Below are 22,538 nucleotides of genomic sequence, written 5' to 3'. Positions count from 1 at the left end.
TCTGAGTGTTTGCAGTCTGGAGGAGAAATGAGGAAGGCTTTCCCTTCTTTTTGCTTTGCTTCTAAGTGAAACCGGCTCGCTATGGCCATGTGGGGGCAACTGTTTGACCGTAGCTGTTCCCAGGCAGGGAACTCATTCATTCTGGGGCAAATGCTCCAGTTGGGTCCCTTTGGACTCAGAGACACTGACCCGGGACAAGTCTGAGGCATAGGCTATTCCTTTCTCTTCGTGGAGTCTCTCCCTAAACTAGAGGTAAAATGAGGTCTCCCCGATGATAAGACTCCAGTCTAGAGAAACTGTCTGGAGTTTTACGTGAACACGTTTATTGGCCTGGGAGTCTTGTGGCTCTTGTTATAATAAACAAAGCCAAGACTTCCCTTCTGGTAGTGCCAGGGTCACAGAGAAACTCTGAACCGGACTTTCAGGTGGAGTCAGATGTGCGCCTTTCCTTTGCACTAAGGCTAGGGGTCTCCTTTGTTGCTTTCTGGAAAATTTTCAAAGTGTCCCATACCAAAAACCAACCAAGCAAACAAACAAAAAACCCCACGGAAAAAACAAAAAACCAATAGTGGGTTCAAGATCATACATCTGGCTAGTGGAACACTTTTTTTTTTTTTCCTCTTCCCAGGACATGACATTCCATAGCCAAAAGTTTGTGGGTCTCAATAAACATTTCAAGTTATTGACTTAAGACCTAGGTTAATAAACACTGAATTCATGTTATAATTTTAGGTGAATTAATGAAGCTTCAGGTACATAGAGCAGGCAGACACTTCATATAGAAGTGAGAGAAAGAGCAGCCAATCGGCACACATTCCAGAACACAGGCGTACAGCAGGCACTGATAAGATACAATGTTCCTGCCAGCTTTAGAATGCTTAGACAGTGGTTTTAAACACGTTTATGAAGAGGCCCTAGTGAGACCACACAGGCTTTCATTATCACATGAAGAATTTTATGTGTGTTGCATCAAATACAACAAGCACAGAAAGAGAAAGAACTGACGTGTGGTTCCAGGGAAAGGGAGTGGCCTGTCCACAGAGGCGCACTTCACAGAATTGGGTATTTGTTTATCCCTGCACTTCAGGGTAAAGAGGGGTTAAAACTCAACATCCTGTATGTCATACGTGAAAACCCACAAAAACCACCGGAGGTGACTCCCTCCATCTACTTTTCCATGCAGACAAGAATTTAGGTGTTTTCAATAAAACTGTTTTCAAGCCAGATGTGCACATACCTTGCCTTTCTTCCTCTTCACTTTTGCAAGGCTGCCTCAACTCCAAAATACTCCTCCCTCCCTCCTTCTCTCTCTCTCTCTCTCTCTCTCTCTCTCTCTCTCTCTCTCTCTCTCTCTCTCTCAGATGTCCCACAGCAACCCTTCCTCCCCAGTTTCCTTAGAGGAGTACTTCAAGAAAGCTTTGTCTGGAGGGACAGAGCCCTCACACCCCCACTCCCTGCCTCCCTCCCCAGCTGCCTTCCACATCACCACCTGCAGCCTCTGTAACTGGGACCAGACATTCAGCAGGCCAGCCAGGAGAGGAGGAGTTTGTGCAGAGCTGTCGGGATCAGCAGATATGCAGAGTGACTGTGAGATAAAAGAGTGCAAGGCATGTTTCTCCACCAAGAGGAGAGGATCTGATTTCCACTCCAGCGTCACATAGAAAACACAGGAGCATGCCAGCAGAAGGGCTGAAAGGGAGACCCTTTCGGAGGTACACCAGGGCACCTGATTGCTGCAAGTGATACATGCACAGTGTTGCTAATGCCAGTGCAGCCTGAGATGTGTGTGTGCCTGGCTGACAGAGCCTATAGCATCTTGCTCCTGCATTCTGCATCTTTTCTTCATCAGGCTAACCACTATGTGTGTGTGTGTGTGTGTGTGTGTGTGTGTGTGTGTGTGGTGTGTGTGTACACGTATATGCATAGTAAAGACTATTTCATCTTGAAATTCTGTTAGATTGGTCACTTTCCAAATTCTTTCTCCCTCATAATAGCTGCTTATGTATTAAAATATTTTTATTAATTCTTTCATAATTTCACATATTGTCTCCATATATATATTTTCCAAATCCTTACCCCACAGTCAAGATTGCATGCCCCGCTTATCACAACGAAGGCAGAGGGCATGGGCACAAGTGGGAGGGAGAGACGTTCTCATACTTGCTACTCAGGGTTGTAACTAGGAAAATAGCAAGTGTAGCTTAGCACTGGCCTCCACCTTGTGGCTTTGTAGCCCTTGAACCACACATGGCCAGGTGTTTGGGACCTGGCAGACACCCAGGCGATACCTGTCCAGATGGAGATGAAATGCCCAGGCAAGCTGCTTGCAGAGCCTTGGGCACTAGTAAGGCAGACGTGCTCGCATACAATGTGGTGGGAAAGCACCAGCTCTGCAGCAAGAACCAGGCAGGCTGGCGTTGTTCTCTTTGAACTCTCACTGTGTGATCTCAGACGCCCATGCCCTACAACTGTAAAAGGAGGGTATGCCTCTTCAAATTATAAAGAGAAAAGGTACAAGCATGTATACAGCGCTTAGCAAAGAAGCTGGGGTTCAGTAGGTAGGGGAGCAGGATGTGGGAGCAGTTAGTTCTGGCAAGCAAAGAAACCCAAAGGCCCAGCATGAGGGAGGACAAGGGTGTGAGGAGGAAGCCAGACAGCAGAACTGCACATTTGGTGAGAGGTTTTTCAGTGAAGAGCTGCAGCACATTTTTGCAGGGCCTGGGGCAAAATGAGAGTGCAAGGCCTCTGGGCCAAACCCTAGGAAAGAGAAGGGGTTGGGGGAGAGCTTGAGCATAGAGTTTTTTTCCTTCCTTCTGCATTCTCTGTCATCCACCTCACCCATGAAATCCGTATTTTAAAATACTTTAAGACATCCTGCTTTCATCATCACTAACTGACATTTTACATTATGGTGGTACCTTTGCCTCAGTTAGTGAATGAATGGCTTGGTGAGTTTCACTTAATATCATGTTCTTTCAGGCATGAGAATACAATGAAGGGAGGCCAGACCCTCCAGGAGACTTGAGGTGCTGCTTCCTATGACTGAGGGTGTGCATACAGCTCACCAACTGCTGGCAACCCCTCCTGCAGCAGCCAGGTTGTTGTGCTTTGCCCAGCCTGGGGAAAGGCAAGGCAAATAGTTTTCCTCATTACGAGTGTTGGGCAAGGAGGTTTCCAGGGTCTTACTTCACAGCACAAGCACACAACCATCTCAGTTTTCCAGTAGAGTCCGAAGGGTACTGCTACTCCTTCACTGAGACCTGCTGGGTACCTAGGTCAGAGATTGTGCTGATGACATTTGGGAAGAGGGAACCTTAATTGAGAAGATGTGCCCATCAGATTGCCTGTAGGCAAGTCTGTGGGGGCATTTTCTTGATTCAGGATTGATGTTGGAGGGCCCACCCAACTGTGATAGGTGGTCCAAGGTTGTATAAAAAGAAAGCAGAGAGAGTCACAGGGAGTATGACAGTCACCAGCATTCCATCATTGAATTCCTGCATCCAGGTTCCTGCCATGCTTGACTTCCCATCTTGGAGTCCCTCAGTGATGGACTGTGATCAGTTGTAGCCAAATAAACCCTTTCCTCCCCAAGTAGCTTTTGGCTATGGCCTTTATCACAGCAATAAAAAGCCTACTACAACAGTGATAAGAAAGAAGTTTGGCCCATGGAGACACTGGCTCTGTTTACCATATTTGTACTCTTGCCAACTCAGAGCATGGACAGCTCTTAACTATGCCCCACCATAAGACTTTGCATAGCACACTCACTCAACTCAGATCCTTCTTGTGCCTGTACCCAGCCTCTGCTGAAGATGGAGGGAAAACAATAGTCACAGGTGATGATGGGAAGAAGGAGGATGGATGGATTCTGGAATGCCAGGGGTCAGAGGAAGAGAATGGTCGAGAGAATCGGGCTGGGGATGCAGCTCGGTGGTAGATAGCATGCGTGCCTAATGGCATGGTCCCATCCATAGTTAATCCTCAGCACCGCCAAGAGCAAGCAAGCAAACAAACCGAACACACCTCCCAAACAAGCAAATCATCTGAGAATCTATCCAGGGGGACAGACAAGTAGCCAGCTTCCATTTGCAAACAACAAGTTCCGAGATAAACTCTGAGCTCCGAGGCAGCCAACATGGGCTCATCTGTGCCCAGGAATCTATGTGAGTACACAGGTTCATTTCCAGAAGGCTGACTCTGTTCCTGTCATGCATAAGATGATCCCGAAGAGAGCAATGCTCTCCCCACAGACACAAGTCTCAAGAACAGGGACTGCAACCATGAATGGTGTCGTACACGCCTAGTGTTCAAAGAGAAGCCACAGGGAAAGCCAGCCTTCTTCCTTTCTTTCTTCAATAGGAAGGCGGTACGTACTGTATTTGATGAATGGGCAAAAAACTGTAATTAATATTTAATCCCATAATGATATATTATATTCAAATAGCTCTTTCTCAAAGGAACTCCACAGTGTTCACTAATCCTTGCAACACCTCTGTGTGACAGACAGGCAAAAGGGTATGATTGATTTATATTAAGGGTCAAGTCAAGGACGAAGTCAGAAGTTGAATCATCAGTGACAATAGTGCCCTCCAGATTCCTGGCAGGATTGGATTTTGCTCTATGCTAAAGAGGATTCAGCTTAGAGCAGAGAAGCAACCGTGTTCCTGAAAATGCTGCATTTAAAGTTACTTCTTACCATGTCTTTTCTACTTAAAATTGCACAATTGCTTTCCTAATGTTGTCAGTTTCAAGTCTCCTCTTCCCTTTTTGGTCCATCTAATGTAGCTCTCAGCAGAGGGAGGCTGTGCAATACTTCCTCAGAAGCCTGGTATGACCTTCACATTCATCTTGCCCCGTGCCTGACCTCAGGCCACTTACCCAAGGTCTACAAAACTAAACTTCTTCACATGTAAAGTGAGGTCAAGTGAACTATCCTGCTCTCCGTGGGAATGTAGAAGAGGAGAATGCACACAAAACAGGCAATAAGCCTATAACTATGGTATATGTTTTGCAAATATATCTTTTTTTTATTACAAATGGGATGCAGATGCATTGTAGAAAATTAGGAAAGGGCAGCGGCGAAAACCTTGACATGATCTGAGTCTCAGCGGTAGATCCCATTGTTAACATCCTAGTATAAACCTTTTCATTTATGTACATGTAGTCACATACAAATACATAGAAATTAAATAAAATCACAATGTACAAATTGCTGAATCACCTTCTTTATTCAGTCATTGCTCTACCTTCCTCCCTGTTTTTATAAATTTTCCACTCACCTATTATTTGGGATCATAGTCTTAATTTCTATTCTTCTAATCCAGTAGTAGTGTGCACGTGTGTGTGTGTGTGTGTGTGTGTGTGTGTGTGTGTGTGTGTGAGAGAGAGAGAGAGAGAGAGAGAGAGAGAGAGAGAGAGAGAGAGAGAGAGAAGAGAGACTAAAAAATAGGACAGACCCAGAGAAGAGTCATGGCAGGAAATGACAATTAGAAACCTATGAGCAGTTATATACAGCTAGCTACTCCCAGTCAGAAAACACTGTAATAGATATGAACAGTTACAAAGGTAGTGATCTGGTTGGCAACAGACCATAGGTTCTCTAAAAACTGGCCCTGCAGTGTAGGGAGCTCAATGTGATCTTATTACCCCCTGACTTTGTGGAGGAGAGGGACAGAGGTTTCCTTACAACCTCGATACTGTCTAAATTGAAACTTATCACTCAATACAGATGAAGAAGTTGAAGTTCAGGGAGGTAAGTGCCCTACCCCCACAAATAAACACGATTAGGAAGTGAAAACATCACAGCATACCCCAAATAGAAGCTTCCCTTCAAATTCGATGCTATCTGAATATTACCCAAATGCCACTCTAGCACAGCTCCATATATACTAGGAAGATGTCTGATAGAAAAGAAGTTCAAATATCTTTTCCCTTATGAGTGTCATGTAATTGAACTCTCTTCTCATGAGAAGGTGGCAACTGTTTGCGTAGTAACTCAAATCGATTAGAAATTACAACATGCACCGTGGAGGGTAAATTTCCTAAACATACACACACACACACACACACACACACACACACACACACACACACACACGTATATGTATATGTATATATATGGTAGAAAACAAACAAATAAACACAGTTACACAAAAGACTTGGAATAAAGTATGATCCAATTTATATAATGCACTAAAGAGGCAAAAATGAATCCATGATGCAAGAAGCAAATAATGATCATCTTGGGGGGTGGGCATGTTGATGACCAGAAAAGACTTCTATGGGGCTGGCCATGATGGAGTCAAGCATGTCTGGATGCTGGTTAGATGATTATGATCATTCTAGGAAAGCTTATGTATCCCTTCACGATTTGTTTCTTTTTGACATTTTGTGTTAAGTTTTTCTTTCAACAAAATCCCATTTAGGGAAAGTCTAGCCTAAAACAAACACATTCCCCCCTCAAATAAAAAACAAGAGTGAGCAGGATTTTTTTCTTCCTTTTTATTTTTTGAGACAGGGTTTCTCTGTGTAGCCTGCCTGTCCTAGAACTCACTCTATAGACCAGGTTGTCCTCAAACTCAGAGATACACATGCCTGTGCTCCCCAGTACTGGAATTAAAGATGTGCACCACTGTACAGCTTAAGAGTGGGATTCTTAAAATGTCTTTGCTTCCCTTCTATGAAGCTATGGCAATAAGCATCTGAACTGAGGCTTCAGTAGGTCTCACACAGCCGAGTGATACCAGTCAAGCAGGAGGTTTTGATGTAGAACCAACTGGGATGCTCCTATTAACTCAAACATCAGCAGTGTGCATTGGAGTCAGACTGAGCCATGTATGAATCCTGCCTGAGCCACTCTCAAGCCATGTGTTCTGAAACAAAAGGCCAGCTCCCCCCATCACATTTCTTCATCTCTTCACTTTATTTGAGGACTTGGGGGCATCAACAGCTGTGAGGTTTAAGCATCATATTCCAAAAACATCTTGAGAACTCTCTTCTGTTTTCTTACCTCCTTCTCTCTCATCTTTGCTTTGCTGAGGGTAGATTGACATGTTTCATAGCTGAATCATATAGAGATATGGCTTGGCTCCAGGAAAAGGAACACAGGTAAGAGTGGCCGCAAATGCTCCTTCTGCTCCATTACTCCAGGAAATGCCTCCTTGGTGCTTGTCTAGATTAAGCTGTTGGTTTTCACCAAACCCTATTGATACACCAGAGCAGTGGCCTATCAGATACCAACAATTGTACATGAACCTGTTCATTAATTTATCCATTCATCAGAAATACACTGAACACCTACTATGTGCCAGGCCTGCTGCCAGGAACCCTACTGATTCTAACACTGATTAAGTTGCCTTAGGAACCAAACTGCCCATGGTGTTGAATAATCAGAAACCTATTTGCCATTCTTTAAATGGTAAGTTTATGGACTTAGAGGCCATACCAGCTTCCTTTCTGTTTTTCCAAGGAAGTGAGATGTATATATTTGTTAGATTCTTTACACTCAGCTAAGGACCCTAACTTTATGCCCAAGCTTCTAGCTCTGTAGATGTCCTTAGTTTGGGTGTCTTGAAAGAGGAGAGGCTAAGTACCTCAAAGTTAGGATGCTTATTTCATTTTTATGTTCTTCTCCATATCAGAATAAATATATGTTAAATATGTTACATAGTTTCATCCACATGGAGATAAGGCTCGTTATTTAAACAGGTTGATGCCATTGGCCTGTTTATTTGGTGATCTTCATTATGATTTTGTTCCTTGTAATTAACAGCATCTTTCTTCCTGTCAAGCCATGGTACTCAAAGCTGTGTATTTAATTTTGATGAATAGTTAATGAAACACACTCATGTTGGAAGGCAACATTTCAGGAAAACATGTGTTTTGAACATTAAGTAGAACATTCTTAGAACAAAGTGTAGCCATTGGAGAACACTTACATGCTTTGCCATGCAATTCTTCCAAAGGCACAGTTGACGAGCCTTGGGTGGGCTTTCTTTAGGCTGGACTTTGTTCATGTGTCTTTACAAATATGGGACATTGAAATTGCTTATGACAGGGACTTCACTCTGGGTGGATTCACGGGAGAGTTTCATAGCCCTCAAGGGAAATAACAGCAGAAAGTAGGTCATTTTGATGCTGCTGTCTTTAGCAACTCCTCAAGACTCCAAGTTACAAATCTCCAATCACAACTAACATTTGTGTATGTAACTTGACAGTTTACCAGGCACTTTCACTTGCATGTCTCATTTTTTCCCTGAAAAATAAACCCCATGGGATAGAGTAATGATGGTGATGTGTAGTTTCCATGATGTGCAAGAGAAAACTGAGGCTTAGGCTCGTCCCACAATTAACCCCAAAGACTTGAAATGAAAGAAAAAAAGGTGGGAGGAAAAGAGAGAGGGAGATAGAGAGAACCTAAATTCTCTGACTCTAAGTCCTGTTTTTGTTTTGTTTTGTTTTGTTTTGTTTTGTTTGTTTTAATAAGCCATGGCCATGTTATAAACACATGGTCACCATTGAAGTTAGCCTTTCTTGGAGGCACACAGACAATGCAAAGAAAGGTCCTGGAGTGCCAGCCAGTAGCTCTATTCCCCTTGGTTCTTGCCCCACCTCCATCCATTACCTAACTGAGAAATCTGCTCTGCAGAGTGACTCTGACTTGTGCATTTGATTGTTAATGAAAATCTGTGCTCATTTAATCAAAAAACAAAACAACAAAAAATGTATGCCTCTAAAGTTAAAGGAACTTAATCATTAGTAGTGATTTAAAACTTGGTCCCTGGAGCTACAGTGCCCTGGGGCTTATGTTCTAGACTCATCTCTTACTGTCAACCAATCTTGAAGAAATTACTTAAGCTCTGTGTGCCCATTTCAGTTCCTCACCCACACAATATGCAGGGACGCTTGGCTCAATCTGGGAGGAGGGGACTGGACCTGCCTGGACTGAGTCTACCAGGTTGATCTCAGTCCTCTGGGGAGGCTTTGCCCTGGAGGAGGTGGGAATGGGGCGTGGGCTGGGGGAAAGGGAGGGGGGCAGGAAGGGGGAGAACAAGGGAATCTGTGGCTGTTATGTAGAACTGAATGGTACTGTAAAATAAAATAAAATAAAAAACAATAGTATCTGTTTATATAAGGTATCTTAACTATGTGCAGTAGAACTAAGAGGTGAGTCCTTCAAGAGGTAAATAAGTTATATGTGTAGAGCCCTCATGAATGGTATCCACAACCTTGATAAAGGGCTGAAGCAACCTAGGCTTTCTGTCACTGCCTCCCAATGGAGGACACATTGTTGTCACCTGCAGAGGACTTTCTTGCCACAAGATGCCATCTTAAGGCAGCAAACAGCTCTCCTCAGACAATGAAGCTGATGGGACTTTCATCTTGGACTTCAGCCTCTCAAATTGCAATAAATAAAATTCTATTACCCAGTTCAAATATTTTGTTCTAGCAACTGGTACACTCTGAAATATTCTCACTTTTAAATTACAGCTGCTTGTGCAAGGGATGATGGTAGCTAGCACTGTCCAGCACTACTGGAGCTGGTGAGGGAGACGTGGGTTTTAGACATCTAAGAGGGAAAAACCTCTTGACCTCCAGAGAGGTGGTATACGGTTGAAGTTCAAAACTCACCATCCCTTCTGATTTTCAGGACCAGAAGCATGACTTTTTATCAGAATGGTTTGAGTTCATTCAACCCAAACTAGTCCTATGCACAAGAATCTAATGACAAGTCAGAAGTTAATGCATTAATAGATGTAGAAAAATAGTTTTATGAAAGGCTTTTAGTACTTTCTGGTCATCTTACCACCAAATTATACCCATATGCCATATGCTAGGTAAGCATAAAACTGGGAGAGCAGGTAACCAAGTGCTTTGAACATTTCCTTTCTTCCAGCTTGATCCCTCAGCTTCATTGCTGAGAGATGTTAGAGTTGTCTTGGCTCCAGCCTTTGCATCTGCCTGCACCTGGCGAGTGCATATTTATCTTTGAGGATTTGGCTTGAAGCCATCTCTTTCCCATTTCCTAAGCATTTTAGGTTGAATTAAAATTCCTTTCTCTGAGCTCTCACAACCCATGCTGACCACTGCTCTCAACTGGCCATATTTTACCCAACTGTTCCTGCTTTTATCACCCCACTAGATGGTGACCTTAAAAGCAGAATATATTGGTGGACTTGTTGACTTGCCCAAAATATCAGAATGCTGGGATATCCATTATTGAAGGGCGAGGGACCTTTGCTGATAATAGTACCAAAGAGAAGACATCAATAATTCTTGTTCCTTGTTCTTTTTCACTAGTCTCCAAATATGCCATGTTCTTTCTTGGTGATTTATTCAGTGTTACAAACAGTAATGAGCTCTGGGTTTCTTTTGCATTCTTGCCTACGTTTTTAGAGTGGCTAGTTTAAAAAATGTGGGGACAGTCTGTCTATCAACAGAAACCTCTACAAAAAGCATTTGGGATCTGAACTCCTCCAACAGCTAGGTTCAACAAATTATTTGTAAATTTCTACGTACCAAATGTTACTAGAATACTCAGTAATGCTTTTAATTGTAAAATTATATATATATGTATGTATTAACTGTAAAAGGTATATATGAGCAAAATTCAGAGACAGCATAGATAGAGCTTAAGAACATCAGGACAGGAGGTGGGGGAGACTTGAAGATGGGGAAGAATGGGTGGGATTTTGAGAGCAGGGACAATGAAGCAAGCAGGGGAGCACATGATGAAAGGGTGGAAGCCAGCCACACCATCCAGTCCCACTTGGGGCAGCAGATACGCCAGTGTTCTGTCTGTCACTAGTACATTTGCCTTTGTGTAGAGTTAGATAAAACTGCAGGGTAATAGTCAGGGGCAGAGCTTGTCCAGGAGAAGGTTTTGTGCTAAACCAAGGAATCTGGCTTTATTTGGCAGGTAATATAGAGCCATTGAAAGCTGTGCATCGAAAGAATGGTATGTGCAAAGTGCTTTATAAATCTCTTAATCCACTTTATAGTTGTCTAGTGCTTTGCAGTTAGGGATTACTGTCTAAGTGTCATCCTTTTTAATCTTCATTGTACTTTAGGGGGAGCACTCTGGTTGTCCCTAAATCATAAGGAAAGAGACTGAAGTTTGGAGAGTTTCAGTGTTTCACCCAAAATCTCTTAACTAGTGAACATAGAACCCAGAGACTTGATTCTAGTCCTTCTGGCTCCAAGTTCTGTTTTTTTTTTTTCCTATACGTAATGAACCTTTAAGAAGAGAAATTGTTGCCTTGATTGTAGCAAGTTGTAATATTATGCAGCAAGGTGAAGGACATGCATGAAGTAAATTGTTGTCAGAGATTGCTATATGAAGCAAAAGACAGGTGCTTAAGAAATAATGTGGTCTCGCTGGGCGGTGGTGGAGCATGCCTTTAATCCCAGCACTCGGGAGGCAGAGGCAGGCGGATCTCTGTGAGTTCGAGGCCAGCCTGGGCTACCAAGTGAGTTCCAGGAAAGGCGCAAAGCTACACAAGAGAAACCCTGTCTCGAAAAACCAAAAAAAAAAAAAAGAAATAACGTGGTCTCAAACAAAGGTGAGTTTCATAGGTAATTGAAGGTTATTTATTGTTTATTATTATCATCATCTTAATTTTAGCTTTATTTTTGTTTTTAAAAAGATTTATTTTACTTTTAATTAAGTATCTGTATGTGTACACACGTGCACACACATGTGTATATACACACTGGTATGCACATGTATGAGTGCAGGTACCAGTAGAGTCTAGAAGAAAGTATCTGATACCATGGAGCTGGGGTTACCAGTGTTTGTGAGTCTCCCATTATGGGTGTTGCGAACTGAACTCCTGTCCTTCTCAAGAGCAGTACAATGCTCATAACCCCTGAGCCATCTCTCCTGGTCTTAGTCTTTTATTTTAGAATAAAAGAAATATCAAGCCAGGCGGTGGTGGAGCACGCCTTTAATCCCAGCACTCGGGAGGCAGAGGCAGGCGGATCTCTGTGAGTTCGAGGCCAGCCTGGGCTACCAAGTGAGTTCCAGGAAAGGCGCAAAGCTACACAAGAGAAACCCTGTCTCGAAAAACCAAAAAAAAAAAAAAGAAAGAAATATCAAAAGGCAGTAGGTAGCAGAAGTATTGTGTCTCCTGTTGAGTTCAAATATGGGTTAGTGGAGAAGAGACCAGTAGCTTTCTGATCTCACAAAACATTGTTAGCTAAAACCGCTTTCATCTGGCTCTAGGGAAAAGTCTACACAGAGCTATCTTGGTGACTCAGGTCACATAGGACTTTAGGCAGGTCATCTGAGAATGGCTTTGCATTTGACATTCCATGTGCCATGAATAACAGAAACCCACTCACACTGTTTTAGAATCTGGGAGTCCTGTTTCATCCAGTATGAGAAGTAGCTCCCAGGGATATCTACTGGGTACCTGAAATGTGGCTAGTCTGATATAAGATGTGCTGCAGATGTAACATTTTGTTTTGTATGAAAAAAATAAAGACAATAGCTCAATACGTGGTTATATTTCATAACAGGTTGAAACAACAGTATTTTAGATATAACTTAAGCCAACTAATTTATTAAAATTAATTGTACTTGGGATCTTAGAGACTGCTTATTGGTTAAGAGCATTTGGCTTTCTTGCAGAATACCTGGGTTCAGCTGCCAGCACCCACATGGTGGCTCACAGTCTGTAACTCTAGCTCCAGTGGGTCTAATACCCTCTTTTGGCTTCTGAGGGTATCGAGGATGCATGTGATACACAAACACACATGCAAGCAAACACTCATACATATAAAGTAAAAATGAATTGTAAAAAAAAATGTACTTACTTCTTTCCATGTGTTTGTTAGAATTTTTTAAATTACCTATGGCACTTTCACTATATTTCTATTGGGCCATATTGTTCCAGAGTATAAGGCAGTAGCTAGAACCAGAAGACTCCAAAGCCTATGTGTTTATTCTGCCGTCAATGCTTTCAAAGTAGTGCTAATGATGGTAAAGACTGGAGCTAAAGCAGTCAGTCCCTGTTTCTAAGCATTTTACATCCATTAGCCAATGTAATCTTTATCCTAATTTGATGAGCTGGATATTATCATAAGAAACAGGGAAATTCAGTAACTTTCTCAAGGTCCCAGACAGAGTAGAGCTGAACTTAACAACTTACTGAGTTTGCCCCAGAGTGATCACAGAGGCTCTCATGGCTCTGTGCTGAGCAAGGAGACATTGTTTTCCCTGCTGTAAGTCAAGCAAGGCTTGAGAAATTGTGTATATCAACTCTTCTGATATCTGCAACAACCGCAGTAAATAGTTATGATCCACCTCCCTACTTAACAAACAAACCGAAGCTCAGAAAGGCTACACAGTTTGTCCAGTAAGTATTGGCTGGAACCCAGTCTCTAATCCACTCTGAATTCAAAGCTGATCCCTAGCACTGGATCAGTTTATGAATTACATGCGAGCTCGCCTTTGGGGCCACTCTGAAGCTAAATTCCATTGAGTGCCTCTTCTCTCAGACTGGTTTCTGGGAACTTTCCTTTTTCAAAATTACTCCAAGAGTCTTTCTTACTCAAACCCAAATTTGGTGCTAAGCATCCCATTTGATCTGACCTTTTTAAACACCATTTTCCTAGAAGTTCCATCCCCTCATTCTCTTTGAGGAGCTAATGAAACTTAATTTTATTTTTTTTTTAACAACAGAAAAGAAGCCAGGCATGGTGGTGCACGCCTTTAGTCCCAGCACTTGGAAGGCAGAGGCAGGTGGATCCCTTTGAGTTGGCTCCAATCTGATCTCCACAGTGAGTTCCAGGCCAGCCAACAATACATAGAAAGACTCTCTCAAATAAAGCAAGGCAACTAATCAACCCCAAACCCTATTGTTTGTCTCAAGTAGTTTCAGGAAGAGCTGGCCATTCATCTCCACTAGATCACTGCCCTCATATCCCATCATCAATCCCAGCACAGGGTGTATGATGCTTCCATTAGGCAGAGGTAATCATAGATTTTAGAGATAAAACAGTCGGTCCCCTTGAAGACTTTCTTAGCCAGCATCTAAGCCTCTCCGGGTTTGTGTCTATGTGGGGGGTGGAGGTGGGGCTCAGAGGTGGTAGACATGAAGAAGGAACACTCAGCAGGAAATTTGGACTCTCAAAGAGTTTAGGGGGTTCTAGATGAGCGGGTAGGACTCCTGGACATGAATATAGACAGGACAAGCCAAGCAGAGATGGGAGACTCGTGGAGTGTGGGTTGAGAAAAGTTAACAGCCTGCCTTTTGCAGCCTTCGTGAGGAGACAAACAGTTGCTTTGTGACAGATCCAGAACTTGCAAGGAGATGTGAAATTAGGGCCCAGGTTTCATGGCAACCCAAGTTGACACAATAGCAAACAAGAATAGTCTGAGAGTCAGAGGAGGCCAACACTGAGTCTGTCACAGCTAGCTGCCTCTCCTTAGGCCACCTTCTCCTTATTTAGTAGTGCTTCCGTGGCTACCCGAGTTCCCCGGGTCTGTAAACGACGTCACTTCACTGAACACAGCTCCAGACTTTAGAAAAACAAAACTTTATATTTCAGCAGTGGTTTTCCTGGCCTTCCTCTCTCTGAGGAGTTTTAGTTCTGATTTTTCCCGGTTTATTCTCGGAGTTTGTAGCCATCAGCTGTACCTGGTCCTTCACTGTGTCTTCCGTTCTAATACAGGGTCTGCTGCAGAATAATGCAGGGTCTGTTTAAATGTGATTAAAGATGTCAGTGTTTGCTTTAAACCAATATTTACCAGGAAAACCTGGCCAATGTAAACGTGCAGGCTAGGCAGAAAATACTGGCTAAAATCAATCTCCCCAGAACACAGACAGACAGACAGACAGACAGACAAGGATTTTAGTGGGTATTTGGGGTTCTGGCAGGCTACTTCTGCCGTTTGACTTTTTTTTTTGCTAGCTTCACACATATATCAACTGAGCACTGATTCAGAACAACCTTAAAACAGAAAATCTAGACAATGTAATCCTAAACTGTTCCAAGTAGTTTTCTCACTGGCCAAGGTTAGGAGTTCATTATTTTTCCACAGTGTTTCTTCCAGCACTTGTAAACTATCGTGTTATCTGGTTTAAAAGGTTCCTTTGAATTAGGAACACATTAAGTTATTTGACAGAGCAGGAAACTTAGAATACTAGCCATTTTTAAAGTAGTTCAAGCTACAGTGTCACTGCAGAAACATAGCAGATATTTTGAGGTTGAGTCAGCTTTGCTGAATTACAGCTTCAATTTTGCAAACTTTTACTTGATTCGGTTTATTCATTAGTTGGATTCACTGAATGAATGAGCTGTGGCTACACTTTGAATGAATTCTAAGTAGTTGTAGTGTAGATCAGGAACTACCTAACCTAGCCAGCCAGCCAAGCAAAGCCCTAGTTGACACTTAATACCAGGTCTCAGGAGAAGACCACAAAGGACGAGATGGAGGAAGATTCCCACCCCAACCCTCTTCTTATGCTGTGACTTCACGGTTCCCATACTGCACTTCTCCTGGGGCAGGGAATGTCGGTCTGAGCTGAGGATGAATGAATGAATCATCTGTAAGAAAGGCCACTGAAATTGCTCATGGCAGCCTTGAGGAGCACCAGCTAAACAGCATGCATTTAATAAATGTTTTCCTCATATACAGATGAAAGAAGATGTATTAACCTGATGTAACTTATAGGGCTGAGTATAGAATTTTCCAGATTTATGGGCAAAGCCAATGTCTGTGTCTGATGGTAATTGTTTGTTGCTTTCCCTAATTCCAACTGTTAAGAGCCTGTACACCAAAGACTGAGGCATATCGAGGCACCATTAAAATGGTGATATTTACCATTACAACCACCGGCTGAGGTTGCATTTTGAATGAAATAATTTGAAAAACAACAACAACAACAACAACAAAACCCGATAAGGTAGATTTATTATCATTCGTTTACAAATGACAGGCTAGTGGAGGGATAGATAGGGGTAGATAGGACAGGAAAGGATCACTGGGTGTAAGGGCCTTGCAGTGGATTGCACTGGGGGCGGAAAGAACCAACTCTCTGGTGGGCGGAAGACTCAGTCCTTGCTGCCCTCAAGAATTATGTGGCCTGGGATGGGCACAGAACATAAATACCGAAGACATAATAACAAGCCAGGTAGCAGTGCCCACAGGCAGAAGGGCAGGGCCCAGATGAAATGAAACGCAGAGAGCAGATAGATGTCACACCGGACTTAGTGTTGAAGAAACACAGGGCAGGCCAGTGTCTGAAATGATGGAAGCTGACTGGATTTGGAGCAGGGACCGCAATCGTGAGTAGGGGGGAGGTGTGAGGAGGAAAACCTGGGGCAATTAGGACAGTGAGTGTATTTAAGGGGGCTCTCACTGGGAAGTGGGTTGGCAGTGCCAGAGCACCCTCCTGTCGGGACCTAGGCTGAGAGCCATGCAGGGTAATAGAGGTGCTGAGGCCAGGATGAAGGGAAACAGTTATGTACTAAGTTAAAAAAAAAAAATTAGATCTTCACAAGCGATGGAGAGCAAGTTGTTAGCGCTCACCACGTTTTTAGCTGTGGAGTGGGACACAGGAGATGCGAGGGAGGGAGGTGACATGTGGAAAGATGTCTGGATGATGTGACATGCCCTGATCCCCGTGTGGCCACAGGACTGAGGGTGGGTCTCCGGCGAATGGACAGAGATCAGTCATGGGATGCCACAGAGGAGTTGCCATATGCCTGAACATGTTTACGGCCTAGCTGCTGGAGAAACGTCAGCAAGGGGTATTTACAGATGATCTCAGCACCTCCTTGCTCTTTCTACATTTCACCAGGCCCCAGTGGGGCCTGTGTGTGTAGCAATAGCAAAGCTATGAGTGATAACGCGTGGGGTGATTTCCAACTCTTCAGGGCACACACTTAATGTGGGAGGTTGCTCTCTCCTCTGAAACTGTAGGCCACAGCACCGTCTTCCCTGATGGAGAAGATTATTCAAACCAAAAGGGCTCTAAGAGGCCGGTCATGTTTTTCTCAACTCTTTGCTTCCCAGGTGGTAATACTTGGACCCAGAGAACAGAACTAACATCCACCGAAAGCACAACCATTCTGCCTACAGTTTCTCCATCCAAGCTTGATGATACTAAGAGTAAACATGACAGTTACCACCACTGAGGTACTTATAGTCCCCAGAGACCATTCCAGGGAGACAGATTGCTTTCCTTGAGTGGAGTTTCCTGGACGAAGGTGCACATTGGCAGGGTTCTGTAGGATGAGTAGGAGTGTGTGTGGCCAGGGAGAGAGGAAAATGGTAAATGCATTCTGAGCAGAGGAAATGGCATCTATCAAAGCAAAGCGGATTGATACTCAGTGGTGTTTAGAGTAGCCGCAAGGGTTGAATGGTCTTGCAGCAATTGAGGATGGTGTTAGAGCATGGCTATTTTATGAAGGTGGGAGAGGGAAGATGTGAGAACAAACACACATGAAGAAGACATTTATATGGCGTGATACTGTAAAGAGTGAATGTCAGGACCAGAGACCTACAGAGTGCCACAGGGGGAGTCGGGGGTCTTTATTTTTAGGTTTTGGGGGCTAGCTATTGGTCTTTTGCAAACTCTCAGCTGCTGCGTTATTGTGAGAGCCCACAGGCAACACAGAAGTGTGTGTCTGTGTCCTGTAAAACCGTCTGCAGAAGCAGGTGGCTGACTGGCAGGACACTGGTTGCTAATCCTGTTTCAGAAAGCTAGGGTATCGTAAGGTTACTGTCCTACCTGGGGGAGACAGGCTTGCAGCCTCCTGAAGACTTTGATCTCCCGACCGAGCAGCCTCTCTCACCTAAGGTTTGTCAGCACTCAGAGCCATCAGCAAAGGAGGAAAGACGGCAGAGTTCACATCGTGCCCGGGCTGACCTGAGGCTGAACAAAACCACTGGGAGACGATCCAGGTGGACCAATGAAATCCAAGTTCTCTCAAGAGTGAGGAGGGACGTAGGAGAATTACAAGAGTTGGGGGGGGGGCGGCATCTCAGTGATGTGAGGCAGGGAAGGTTTGATTTGCTGGCTTTGAAGACAGGAAGTGGCTAGGAGCTGGTGTGTGTGCAGTTCTCTAGAAGATGGGAACAAACGAGAGTGGAAATGTACCCTCAGTCTGTAAAAAGGAATTCAGCCTTGCTGAAACCTTGGTGTGGGATGTTTTAAGTCACTCTCACTGTGTAAATGTTACCTTGGTGACAGAAAATGAACAACACTCCCTGGGCACTCTGAGGAACCCAAACTACCCATAGTGAAGGGTACGTTTCTATGCTACTTCAGCCATCATTTTGAGCAGAGTGGGCTCAGACCTGGAGACAGGGAAAGCAGACCACGTTCCTAGGGTGTTCGGAGGGAGAGACAGTCCTCAACTGAAAGGTCCCATGGGCCCCACAGTCTAAAACCTCTGTGATGCAGAGCTCCATAGGAAACTGTCCTAGAACTTCCCAGGCCTCAGGCTAAGGATTCACACCAGAGGAAGGAGGGAAGGGCTCTGGGTGTGAAGGGGAAGATCAAAGTCACAGAACACACTCAAAGCTCAGAGTGTGGATGGCAGCTACCAGTAATCAGTCCTAACTCTCCATGCCACTGGCAGTAGGCATCCCACCCCACCCTGCCATGCCACGGCATCATTTATTTCACAGGCAATGGCATTTGCTACCTTAGAGTATGTTGGAGAGAAACGAGAAGCTGATCCTGTTGATGTCTGACGAGGACAACAGCAGGTGAATGTGAGCATGTGCCACATATACCCATACACATTCCCATTAGGGAATGGCTTCTGAGGCAGTGGCGGCGGCGGCACCAATGGTGGACTGCTGAGGTCAATGGCCTTGTCTAGAGCGTCTCTCAAGGCACTTGTGATGGCTGCAGGCAGACAGTGTGGCTTATAATCTCCAGGCCACACTGAAAATGTCCTGAAATCAAAGACCCCCCCACATACAAACACCTAACAGAGGACCTTATCCTACATGGATGGACAGTCAACAAGAGCCACAAAGTAACTATTAGATGAAAACAGGTCACAGTGAAGCTGGATCTCAGAGCTGTGATAATTTGACAGATTCATAATTTATCAAACATGTATGTTTGTGTTACCTCAAATCATCTGGAAACCTGTATTCTGATGTGAGTCCTTGCATTCCCGTTTTGGTGATAAAAATAATGCATTGCACACACTGAAAAAATCTACAAAGGTACAATTGTACAGTTTGTCTGAGGGAAAACTGAGTCTCGAGCCCAGGTCTTCAGTTTTTCTGGATGGAATTGAACCATAGTTCATAGCCACGCATCTCTCTTGTTCCTCACTCACTTCAGAAACTTGAATATCTTCTCCATACTAAATTAGCACCATCCAAAGTTCTAGTAACTAAAACAAGATAAAAATTCAACAGAGGAGACAGGCATGCCAATCTGCAAAATGTGATGAAACATTAATATTTAGAGTTGGTTGAATGCCTGCTCTGATAAGCATGATCCTAAGAACTTCAGTTTCCCAGTGTTCAACAGCTCCTGAAGTAGGTGCTGTCTTCCTCATTTTACAGCCAGGGGAGCCTTTTGATTCATTAAGTGTCTACTATGAATCACCAATGATCTCATTTTCTCTTGATTCCAGATCTCACACACTTAGTATGGTGCCTTACTATAAGCCCCGTGGTATAGGTCTACACCAGCACAAGGAGGAAGCCAGGGAAAGATGATTGACAACTCAGGGCAATTAAAGAGGGTGCTCCCTTGAAGGCAGGATATTTGCAAATACTGCCACCACACACAGAAATGTCCTGGTCATATGAAGATGCTCTTTGAAGCAGATCTTTGATCTAAAATTTGAATATTAAAAATGGAGTGGCTTAGACATTCCACTCACAAGCATTTTTCTTAAAAAAGTTGGATGCAAAACATTGGCCAGGGATATCACAAGGAAGAACATTCAAGCCTACTCTTAAGGAGACAGTGGTCCTGTATTTGCACTGAGAGGGTGAGGCAGAATTCTGTCCTAGGAAAAGAGCTCTCACCTAGGAGTTGGGGCAGCTGGGCCTCCCTCCCAGCTTTACTGCCGGCTCACACAGGAGCCTCATAGCTTCTTTGTGTTTTTAAGCTATGCATTCTGGATGTCCAGCCAGGTAATTCACAGAAGTCTCCTCGTTGTGATGGTCCATTACTGTCTCATTCATCTAAGAAATTCAAGGAAGAACCAGGCTCACCTGGGACAGTGAGGTGGAGAGAGGAGGTCAGCTCAGCCCATCAAAAGCTCTGCCACCTGAGCCCTTCCAACCCTTGAACTCTGTATGTGCCTAGTCATCACATGGTGTGTGCTGCCATGTTCCAGGTCTGCTCTCTATCACTAGTCTAGAAGGTATCTCTAAACAATGAAATTGTCCAACACGGGGGAAGCTTGGCCAGTTCCCGGAAGACTTTGTCAAAGGCTTGAACGTAAGCAGCCCTAAATGGCTGCTTGAAGCTAGGGTGCTGTTATTAACATTATGAATTACAGGAACCGACACTATTTATTAGGATAATTCTATGTACGGGTTGGTGTGCCATGAGGGAGGCCTTTTCCCCCTCACAATTACCTACTCCTCCCGGCAAATCTAAGGAGTGTAATTATCTCCATTCTACAAAGAACTTGTGGCTACAGGAGGCTAACTACCTCTCCTGAAGTCACCCAGCCATAGCAGCATGGAAGAGCTTGTTTTCCTATTCGGGCCTGTAGGACCTGAAAGGTACAGTCACTTAGTCTCACCCACTAAGCACCCACGGTGCCTTGCGGTGTGTTACCCTGCATGTTGACCTGCGGTGAACATCTGACAAGATGCACATCCAGGAGGATTCATGCTTATTCTTACCGTACAATTTGCAAAGTGCTAGCTCACATCACGTCATCTGATTATCCAAGTAGTCTGGAGAGAGAAGCTGAGCGTGAACTCAGTTTCACAGAAGAAGAAATAGCATCTAGGGTGGCTATAACGTAGAGGCTTTAAAACCCCCTCACTATACAAATCACGCACTTGTCTAAATTTCCAACCACCCAGGAACATCATTTTCCTGAACATTTTGTTTTGTGTCTTTAAGGGTATTCAGCTATTTATATTTGTATTGCAAGATGCTAACAGAGGGCCTTCCCGGACAGATATTACGGAACAGCAGCTGTTGTTTCCTTAAAAAATTTTCCCTGGACTGTGTGTACATGATTTCCAAACAACTAAGAATAGTGTGATGAATCCTGGTCCTGCGTCTTCATAATAATTGTCTTCTTCCGCTAAAATGACAGTGCACGTCGAACCCTTTCCTGTGTTGGAGGCTGGCACATGAACTGTGCTGAATTGTGTGCCATCTTTTCTGTCTGTAAAGCCATAGTGTTTATAGTATGCCATAGAATAGATCATGTGTAGCTTGCTCAAAATGTTTGGCAGGCTATACGAAGTAAGTGTAATGAAATATTTTCATTAAATATTAGCTGTCTGTGGTATTGTGTTAAATAAGGCCATTTTCATGGAAGTGCAGACTATTTTGAGCACATTCTCCCCCTAACCCTCCACTGATGTGCTGTTAGTCATCTTTGTTCCTCGATAGGTTCACTTCTATTAATGTTGAAAGATCCATACATGATTTTATATGTCTGTATGAAATCTAGGAGCCACACATGAAAGAAAACATGTAATACTTGACTTTCTAAAACTTGCTTACTTCACTTAATATTACAGTCACACCCATTTCCCTGCAAACACCATAATTTTGTTCTTTAAAAAGCTGAAAAAATTCCATGGTATATTTGTAGCAAATTTCCTTTATTCACTCACTTGTCTGTTGACGGACACCTAGATTGTTTCCATAACTTAGCTGTTGTGAACAGTGCTACAGTCAACATTGATGGGTGAGTGTCTCTGTGATATACTCACTTGGAGTCCTTTGGGTAAACAGCCATGACTGGTCCCACTGCATCATAAATCATTTTTTTTCTTTTCTTTCTTTTTTTTTTTTTTTGAGGTCCATAGTGCCTGCGTGAGTTTACTTTCATATCAGCAGTTGTTGGATTACCGCAAACTGTAGTTACAGACAACTGTGAGCCACCATGTAGGGGCTGGGAATCTACCTGTGGCCTCTGGGAGAGCAGCTAGGGCTCTTGATATCTGAGCTACTCTTGAGCCCAATCAATGCAGTTTTAATTTCCATTTCTCTGATGGCTATGTTTTTTTTTAATGTCTTTGTTGATCACTTGCACTACATCTTTCATGTGCTCATTGGCCCATTTATTGACTAGGTCTTTTAATGTCCTGTTTCATGATTTTTGTCTTTCGTATATTCTAGATTATTAGTCCTGTGTTAGATGTATATCTAGTAAAGATTTTCTCCCACCCTATGCTATTTCTTCAGTCCACTATTCCCTTGCCACGCAGAAGCTTTGAAATTTCATGAGATCCCATTTACCAACTTCTTGAAATCATTTCCTGAGCAACTGGTATCTTATCTGAAAAGTCCTTGCTATGCTGTATCTTGGAGTGTTTTCTCTAGTGTCCTAACAGTTGGAGTTTCAGGTCT

General features: G+C 43.6%; 1 protein-coding gene across 4 annotated transcripts in view; it reads right to left on the bottom strand.

The window, feature by feature from the left end:
• Pde4b (phosphodiesterase 4B) overlaps positions 1 to 22,538 on the bottom strand; it is a 558,016-nt gene that overhangs the window by 36,768 nt on the left and 498,710 nt on the right. The window lies entirely within an intron of this gene.

Source organism: Peromyscus leucopus, chromosome 2 (assembly GCF_004664715.2).
Source record: "Peromyscus leucopus breed LL Stock chromosome 2, UCI_PerLeu_2.1, whole genome shotgun sequence".
Taxonomy (NCBI): Eukaryota; Metazoa; Chordata; class Mammalia; order Rodentia; family Cricetidae; genus Peromyscus; species Peromyscus leucopus.
The sequence above is the reverse complement of the archived record's forward strand: the minus strand, read 5'-3'. Positions and strand labels throughout refer to the sequence as shown.